The 9,514-nt window shown below is 55.1% G+C and overlaps 1 long non-coding RNA gene and 1 pseudogene across 2 annotated transcripts; one reads left to right on the forward strand and one right to left on the reverse strand.

Moving 5' to 3' along the window:
- Positions 1-60: 60 nt before the first annotated feature.
- LOC116464849 (uncharacterized) lies at positions 61-7,526 on the forward strand. 2 transcript variants are annotated; one of them, XR_004247035.2, is made up of 5 exons: positions 61-466; positions 3,398-3,534; positions 3,933-4,199; positions 4,443-4,954; positions 5,262-7,526. It is a non-coding gene; the product is annotated as an uncharacterized LOC116464849 (long non-coding RNA). The 2 variants fall into 2 exon arrangements; XR_009212309.1 differs by having other exon boundaries at positions 3,398-4,199.
- Positions 7,527-8,698: 1,172 nt separating this feature from the next.
- Positions 8,699-9,234, reverse strand: LOC116464850 (cytochrome P450 2D17-like; annotated as a pseudogene).
- Between the last annotated feature and the right edge of the window lie 280 nt (positions 9,235-9,514).

The raw sequence follows: 9,514 nt of genomic DNA on the forward strand, positions 1-9,514 counted from the left end.
CTCCCAGTTGGTAGCCTGAAGGCCCTTGCCCCAGCCTGTGACAACATTCTCCAGGGCTGCCTGAGGGTCGTCATCCTCCACTGCTTTCTGTCCTCCATGTTTCTGATTAGAAATCTGGTGGGAACATTATGAGGATCCTTTGTTCAGGATATGTTGCTTTTTTTTTTTTTTTTTCTTTAGACAGGGTCTCACTCTGTTGCCCAGGCTGGAGTGCAGTGGCAGGATCATGGCTCACTGCAGTCTCAACATCAAGTGGATCCCCTGCCTCTCAAGTAGCTGGGACTACAGGCACCACCTAGCCCAATTTTTTTTTTTTTTTTTTTTTGGAGACAGAGATTTCCTCTTGTTGCCCAGGCTGGCGGCTCCCCTCCATTGTGCAATGATGCAATCTCAGCTCTCTACAATCTCCACCTCTAGGCTTCAAGCAATTCTCCTGCCTCAGCCTCCTAAGTAGCTGGGATTACAGGTGTGTGCCATCACGTTCGGCTTTTTCTATTTTCAGTAGAGATAAGGTTTCACCATGTTGGCCAGGCTAGTCTTGAACTCCTGACTTTAGGTGATCCACCCACCTCAGCCTCCCAAAGTGCTGGGATTATAGCCATGAGCCACCGCACCCAGCCCCAGCTAATTTTGTATTTTTTGTGGAGACTGGGTTCTTCCAAGTTGTCCAGGCTGGTCTTGAACTCCTGGGGTGAAGCGATCCTCCCACCTGGGCCTCCCAAAGTGCTGGGATTACAGGCCTGAGCCACTGTGACTACTTGATATGTCTCTCCTCTCTTGCTGCTTTCAAAATCCTGTCTTTTGTGAGAGGGCAGCCGCTGGGCCCTGGACTTCTACGGGATCATCCACTGAGGATGGGAGGACTGGGCCCTGTACAGGTGAATCGTGTGGTGGCTGCCACGCTTGGAGCCAGTGCTCACCGAGCACGTGGCGGCTGTGGAGCTGGACGCAGGGTTGATAAGTCCGCTGAGGGTGACAGGCTTATCCATGAGTGGTACTTGACGTGGCTGCAGAAGGCGGATGTGGTCGTGGCAGAAGTGACACAACTGTCCCTGGGTATAGGCTATGAACTGGGCCAGGCCACAGCCCTCAATAAGTGAATCCTGTGCCTGCTCCAGCCGCAGTCTGGCGGAGTGCTGTCGGCCATGATCTGGGGAGCAGCAGATGGCTCTGTGTTCCAGGTGTGGGACTACGGAGAGGGACAGGTGGAGGCCCTGCTGCATGGATAGGTTGAGGCTGATCCTCCCACGCAGGTTGCCTCCCCTAACCCAACCATTGGACCTAATCCCATTTTATTAAATTATTCTCATCCCAGACACTGCTCTAGTACCAATCCTGGCTCTTTGCCCCAGGAGCAAATTAAAAGGTACATTTAAAATTCTAAAAAAAGAAAAATCTGTCTTTTGACAGTGATTATGGTGATGCTTATGGCTGAAGATCTCTTTGAGTTTACCCTACTTGGAGTTTGTTGAGCTTTTTGGATGTACAGATTAATGTTTTTCATCAAATTTGGGAGGTTTTCAGCCATTAATTCTTCAACTATTCCTTTACTCCTTTCTCCCTGTCTTCTTTCCTGGGACTCCCATTGTATGCATGTCGGAAAGCTTGACAGCGTCTCCAGGTCTCTGGATCTCTGTGCATTGCTCTTCATTCTTGTTCCTGTTCCTCAGAGGGGACTACCTCAGGTGGCCTCTCTCCATAGTCACAGGCTCTTTCTTCCAATTGTTCCAATCTGCTCTTGGGCCCCTGGGATGAATTTTCATTTCAGTTATTTTACCCTACAACTCCAGAATTTTTATTTGGTTCCTTTTTATAACTTTTTTTTTTTTGTTTTCTGGGGTATCGCTCTGTCGCCCAGGCTGTAGTGCAGTGGTGCAATCTTGGCTCACTGCAATCTCCACCTCCGGGTTGAAGCGATTCTCCCGCCTCAGCCTCCTCAGTAGCTGGGATTACAGGCATGCACCACCACACCTGGCTAATTTTTGTATTTTAAGTAGAGATGGGGTTTCACCATGTTGGCCAGGCTGGTCTCAATCTCTTGACCTCGTGATCTGCCCGCCTCAGCCTCCCAAAGTGCTGGGATTATAGGCGTGAGCCCCCATGCCCGGCCCCTTTTTATAAGGTTTATCTCATTATTGATATTCTCTAATTGGTGAGACATTGTTCCCACACTTTCCTTAGTTCTTTTGACATGGTTCTTTTCTTTTTCTTGGGAGAGGGTCTGTCACCCAAGCTGGAGTGCAGTGGTACAATCATAGCTCACTGCAGCCTCAACTTCCTGGGCTGAAGTGATTCTCCTACCTCAGCATCCTGAGAGGCTGGGACCATAGGCAGCCAACTAATTTTTTAAATTTTTTGTAGAGCTAGGGGTCTCACCACATTTCCTAAGCTGCTTTCAAACTCCTGGGCTTGAGCAATGCACCTGCCTCAGCTTCCCAGAGTGCTAGGATTATAGGTGTGAGCTACCGCACCAGGCCTACACATGGTTTCTCCCTTTGAAGTACCAGCCAGGCCTGACCATGCTTAGCTTCTGAGATCAGCAGGTTCCAGGTGGTGCAGCCTTAGATGCAACATGTTTTAGGTCTTTGAACATATTTAAATGAGCTGACTTAACGTCTTTGTCTAGCAATTGCAACATCAGGGGCTGGTCCCATTGGTGACTTTCCCTGTGTCTGGGCCGTCCTTTCTGGTTCCTTTCCACGTCTCATAATTTGTTGTTAAAACCTGGAAATTTCACGGGTGATAATGTGGCAACTCCGGAAGTCAGATTCTCTTCCCTGCCCAGGGTGTGTTGTTGTTGCCTGTTGGAGCTCTTTCTTTGCTGAGTGACTTTTCTGGACTAATTCTGACTAAGCATTAATGTCTCCATTCCCTGTGAGGTGTGGCCACTGAAGCCTCTCTTCAGTTACAGCAGTGGTCAGCTAATGACTGGTCAGAGAGTTCCTTAGGTGCCTGGAAGCGAAGTCTTTGCCAGGTGGGTCTCTCTGTGTGTGCCAGGCGTGGCTTCAGCGCTCGGCCAGGCAGTGCTCAACTTTCCCTTAGCCGTCACGTGCTGTCTGCACAGCACCTCAGGTCAGTAACGGGTGAGGGCTCAGGGCCTTGCCAGCCTGCCTGAATATGGGCACAGCTGCAGACAGCCTTACACACATGCAGGGCACCTAGATTCCCAAGAAGGGGCAAGAGCTGTTCAAAACCACTACAAGCTGGACATGGTGGCTCACACCTGTAGTGTCAGTGACTCAGGAGGCTGTAATGGGAGGATCACTTAAGGCCAGGAGTTTGAGACCTAGCAAGACCCCATCCCCCACCCAAAAAAACAAAAACAACAAAAACTCACTGTGGACAGCTCATTCCCCAGCTGCTGCTTTTTAACTCCAGCTGTTACCCATCACCACAGGCAGCTTCGATTTCAACCATGGATCTGATGACTTTCAACAAACCTTCCTGACGAAAATGCTCTTTCCACCAGAAGAGATCTCAGGACAAATGTAGACAGCCCTGGCAAGTGGGGTCTGCCTGGGAGCCAGCAGACAGGTGAAAGACTGACAGTTCTTGGGGAATTAGGTTTCTGTTTTGGAGATGGCATTTCACACTTATCACTCAGACTGGAGTGCAATGGTGTGATCTTGGCTCAATGCAACCTCTGCCTCCCAGGTTCAAGCAATTCTCCTGCCTCAGCCTCCTGAGTAGTGGGGATTACAGGCGCCCACCACCACACCCAGCTAATTTTTTGTATTTTTAGTAGAGATGGGGTTTCACCATGTTAGCCAGGCTGGTCTCGAACTCCTGACCTCAGGTGATCCACCCATCTCGGCCTCCCAAAGTGCTGGGATTACAGGTGTGAGCCACCCTGCCCGGCCCAATTATAGATTTTTTAAGTTTAGGTGTTGACAGAGCTCACCTCAGCCTTTTTCTCTCTCCTTGTCATGCAGCCCACAGGGGAGACGGTCAGGCCAGTGTAGGGGCTAATGAATAAATGCTACACTGTGCCCACTCCGGTGGGTAAGGGCTGGCACTCCTCTTCCCCTGGAGTGGGGCGGCTGTGCTGGCACCCTTGGCAGACACAGTAAGGGGGACTGCACCTGGAGAGGATGGGCCAGTCGGGGAAGGACTGCTCGTCACTCATAGCTGTGTGTCACCCCTCCCACATCCCTCTGCGGAGACGCAAAGTCAAGAGTAGGAAGAAGCCAACCTCGGAGGTAAGGCTTCCCCTGGAAGGCCCAGGGCTGGGGCTCTCTCCTTTCAGAGCTCAATTAGACCCAGACACACGGCAGAGAGTCCCAGGGGTAGTGGCAGGCCCCTCCAGGAAACTCACAAGGTTACCACAGCTCAACTGAAAAGGAAGAACTTCCCAGGACTGTGACACCCCAGTGTGAGAACAGGAGGATGAGGTGCTCTGAAGGCCTTTCTGCCCACAGTCTGCCCTCTTATTCCTCCTGCAGGTCACGACCCCCAGGAGACCTGGAGGACTGAATGCTGCTGCCCCCAAGGAGGAGGCTGCCGTCTTATCCGAGGAGGGACAGCAGGTGAAGTCCCCAGGGGAGGAAGCACCTAGCCCCATTCCTGCTAAGCAGGAGGTGGCAGGTACCCCAGACTGGGAGGTAAGGACAGCCACGTGCTTCAACTGGAACGTCTCCAGTCTGGGTCTGACTGAGCAGCCATGGAGCACTGCAGAGTGGGAGGCAGCAGGGCAGGGAGGCAGTGCTGGAGGCTGGCTCAACCCCAAGACCAGCAGGCCAAGCTGCCATCCCAGGGGAGCGAGGACGTCTGTGCAGAGCTGAGAGGCAGCAGCCATGTGTGAACAGACTGGGCCTCATCCTGGCCCCGCCGACTTCGTGTGGACAGAGCCTGTTTCCCTGTCTGATCTCAAAGAACCTGCCTGATCTCACTGCTGGATCCCTCTTCTTCCTGCCAGGAAAAAAGGCTCAAAAGGAAGTTGCTGCGTATCTATCTGGTAAGACCACTGGCCCAATGTGCTGCAGGGGGCTGCTTCCACCCTGCTTCTCAGTGACTGCCAGGGTCACAGACACCCCAGCCCTTTCCCACCTTCCTGACCTGGGGAGGGGAGGGAAGCAGCCCAGGAGTCAGGTGCCTTGACCTTCCTGGGAGCCTCCTTGGGTGGGCAGGAACTCCGGGCCACTCCCCTGAGCTGGCTGCATCCCTGCCTTTCACCACAGCTGACCTGGCCCTGGGGCATCTCAGAGGGAGGGTTGGTTGCTCCCAGGAGGGGCCTCACAAGGCTGCCGGTTTCTACTTTGCAGAGGCCTCTGAGGACAGCAAAGAGCAAAGGCCGTGGGACCGGGTCTCTGTGCCCATGACAGAGCTCTGGCTGGGCTGGTTCTCAGCCTCTAACACCCCCAAGACTCAGAACCGTGAAGAAAAACTTCCCAATAAATCCAAGAGTTGCTGCTGCTATAGGCCAGGCTGCCACCTTTCGGGGCCTCCGTCTTCAGACAAACCCAGCCTGGCTTCATCCGCGCTCTCTGTCCCCACAGCTGCAGGAACAGCACTTCCTGCCACCGAGCCGTGTGACCACAGTGGATTGTCTCTGGAGGGGCCTGGCCACCCTTCTGACTGACTCGGTGCCAGGGGACAGACCAACGTCCCTCTCGTGCTGACAGCCGGGCCACACCCTGGCATGAGGGCATTTACAGAAATGCTGGCGGAACTGCTACCAGGGAGGCTGTAGGGTCCTCTGGCAAAAGAGGCCTCAGGTGGCTTCTCAGAGCGTCTGTGGTTCTCTATCCCAGGCTGTTCCCTAAGAAGGTCTGCCCAGGATACAGGTAATCAGATGCTCATTAGAAACTCTTGGGCACTGCCTGTGTGCCCAGCCCAGCCCATTATGTCAGTGAGGACAAACGTGGAGGACAGCGGTCCCTGCCTTTGTTTGGGGCTCCAGGCCAGCAAGGGCCACAGCCCCAGAAGGCAGAGCAGGAAGACAGGACTCGGGGCAGGTGAAGTAGCCTTCTCATTGGCAGAAGGGAAACAGAAGCCCAGGGTGGGGAAGGGCGGGCCCAGGGTCACACAGGGTAATGGCAGAGCCAGGACTAGGGTCAGGGTCAGGGTCTCTGGCTCTCAGCTGCCCATGCCACCTCCTCCTCCTCTGCCCGCCCCAGTGCCTCATGGGTCCAAGGTTGACTCCTGTCCCTAGGGCAGGCCTGTGGCCCACAGGGCTCATGCATGGTCCTTGGCCAAGCCTGTGGGCCCTGCCTGGCCACCTACTGGGAGGATGGCACCTACGGTTGGGGCCCAACAAGTGTCCTCCTCCAGCGCCAGCCTGGCCCCAAGTGCAAACTCGTCACTGGTTAGGGGTCTGGATAGCAGCATCCCTGAGGGCCCAGAGAGGTGTCCAGTCCTGTGGTGAGGTTGAGAGGTGTCAACGTGCTGGCGGTCCTTGCTTGTTCTCAGCGCCTCCTCGGCCTCAGCGTCTGCTCTGACCACGCTTGAGGAGCCCTTCAGCCTGCTGCTGCACTGTGGGAGCCCCTCTCTGGGTTGGTGGAGGCTGGAGCCAGCTCCCTTTGCTTGTGGGGAGTTATGGAGGTAGAGGCGCGGGTGGGAACCTGGGTTGCTCGCAGGCCAGCGCCAGTTCCGGGTGGGCAGGGGCTCAGCGGGCCCTGCACTCGGAGTGGCTGGCCAGCGCCTCCAGCCCCAGGCAGTGAGGGGCTTAGCTCCTGGGCCAGCAGTTGCAGAGGGGACACCGGGTCCCCCAGCACTGCCAGCCCACCTGCGCGCACCACACTTGATTTCTCACCAGGCCTTAGTCGCCTCCTCGCGGGGCAGGGCTCAGGACCTGCAGCTTGCCATGCCTGAGCCTCCCCACGGTGGGCTCCCTGCGAGGCCCGAGCCTCCCTGATGGGCGCCTCCCACTGCTCTGTGGCGCCTGGTCTCATCCACTGCCCAAGGGCTGAGGAGTGCAGTTGCCCGGCGTGGGACTGGCGGGTAGCTATGCCTGCGGCCCTGGCATGGGATCCACTAGGCGAAGCCGGCTGGTTCCCTGAGTCTGGTGGGGACTTGGAGAACTTTTATGTCTAGTCAGAGGATTATATATGCACCAATCAGCACTCTGTTTCTAGCTCTGGGTTTGTGGATGCACTAATTAGCACTCTGTATCTAGCTAATCTGGTGGGGACTTGGAGAACCTTTATTTCTAGCTAGAAGATTGTAAATACACCAATCAGCACTCTGTGTCTAGCTCAAGAATTGTAAACACACCAATCAGCACCCTGTGTCTAGCTCAAGGTTTGTAAATGCACCAATCAGTGCTCTGCGTCTCGTTAATTCTAGTGGGGACTTGGAGAACTTTCAGGTCTAGCTAGAGGATTGTAAATACACCAATCAGCACTCTGTGTCTAGCTCAGGGATTGTAAATGACCAATCAGCACCCTGTCAAAATGGACCAATCGGCTCTCTGTAAGTGGACCAATCAGCTCTCTGTAAAATGGGCCAATCAGCAGGATGTGGGTGGGGTCAGATAAGGGAATAAAAGCAGGCTGCCCGAACTAGCAGCAGCAACCTGCTCACCATCATTCTTTTGTTGTTTGCAATAAGTCTTGCTGCCGCTCACTCATTGGGTCTACATTGTCTTTATGAGTTGTAACACTGGAAGGTCTGCAGCTTCACTCCTGAGGCCAGTGAGATCACAAACCCACCAGGAAGAATGAACAACTCCGGATGTGCTGCCTTAAGAGCCGTAACACTCACTGTGAAGGTCTGCAGCTTCACTCCTGAAGTCAGCAAGACCACGCACCCACCAGAAGGAAGAAACTCTGAACACGTCTGAACATCAGAAGGAACAAACTCTGAACACACCATATTTAAGAACTGTAACGCTCACTGTGAGGGTCCATGGCTTCATTCTCAAAGTCAGTGAGACCAAGAACTCACCAATTTTGGACACAAGGTGACAGGCTGAGGGCCGTGGCTTGGTCCTGGGTTTTCCTGGGGCCTTCCCAGGGAACTTTCTGGCACCTGCTGACTGAACCCTGGGAGGTAACCCTGGCATATAGCTCCCTGATGCCATGATTTGTCTTCCTTTTTGGAGTGTCATATATGAAGGGAGGTGACTGTTGTGATGGTGCTGGCAGGACTGCTGCCCCTGATGTGGGGTGGGCTGAGTTAGGCCTGAAATGTGAGGCCGGGCGCAGTGACTCACGCCTGTAATCCCAGCACTTTGGGAGGCCGAGGCGGGTGGATCATGAGGTCAGGAGATGGAGACCACCCTGGCTAACATGGTGAAACCCCGTCTCCATTAAAAACACACAAAAAAATTAGCTGGGCCTGGTCGCGGGCGCCCGTAGTCCCAGCTACTCGGGAGGCTGAGGCAGGAGAATGGCGTGAACCTGGGAGGCGGAGCTTGCAGTGAGCCAAGATGGCGCCACTGCACTCCTGCCTGGGCGACAGAGCAAGACTCTGCCTCAAGAGAAAAAAAAAAAAGAAATGTGGGCCTCCAGGCTGAGTCCTGCCCTCTCCACCACATCCAGGTCTGACTGACACCTCTAGTCAGTCCATTCTGGCCCCTTCCCCAGATGCCAGGACAATGTAGTCCTTGTCACCAATCTGGGCAGTCAGAGTTGGGTCAGTGGGGGACATGGGATTACGGGCAAGGGTAACTGACACCTGCTCAGCCTCAACATACCCCTGTCTCAAACGTGGCCAGGTGGTGGGATAAGCAGGAAGAGGCAGGGGTGCAGTTGCCCTGAGGAGGATGATCCCAACGAGGGCGTGGGCAGGGGACCCAAGTTGGAACTACCACATTGCTTTATTGTACATCAGGGCCCCTGGCTAGGGAGCAGCCTGGAGACTAGGTACCCCATTCTAGCGGGGCACAGCACAAAGCTCGTAGGGGGATGGGGTCACCAGGAAAGCAAAGACACCATGGTGGCTGGGGCGGGGCTGTCCGGCAGGCACTGAGAAGCTGAAGCGCTGCAGCAGGCAGGTGAAGAAGAGGAAGAGCTCCATGCGGGCCAGGGGCTCCCCGAGGCATGCGCAGCGGCCTGTGGGGAGGGGAGGGGAGGGGCGTCAGTGAGCCTGGCTCCCAGGCGATACCCCTGCAAGACTCCACGGAAGGGGACAGGGAGCTGGGCTCCCCACAGGTACCTGCTGAGAAAGGCAGGAAGGCCTCTGGCTAAAGCGGCCCTGGGCATCCAGGAAGTGTTTGGGGTGGAAGCGGAAGGGCTTCTCCCAGACGGCCTCATCCTTCAGCACCGATGACAGGTTGGTGAAGAGTGTCGTCCCCTGGGCAGGAGATGCAGGGCGAGAGTGGGGACTGGGCTCTAGGATGCTGGGACTCCTGCCACCAAACACACGGGGGACATACACTGCCTGGCACACAGCTGGACTCTGTCAACTAGTCCTGTGGCCAAGAAGCTCCTGAGCTCCCTCTCCGACCCTATGGCGGGGAGCAGTCACACCTCCCAGGGGCACCTAAGCTGCCCCCTTTCTCTACAGGCACAACTTTCTGGCAGATCCTGGTCTGTCTTCCCCATTAGACTGGGGCTCTGGATGGACAGGCCAG

This window comes from Hylobates moloch, unplaced genomic scaffold (assembly GCF_009828535.3).
Source record: "Hylobates moloch isolate HMO894 unplaced genomic scaffold, HMol_V3 SCAFFOLD_1940, whole genome shotgun sequence".
Classification (NCBI taxonomy): Eukaryota; Metazoa; Chordata; class Mammalia; order Primates; family Hylobatidae; genus Hylobates; species Hylobates moloch.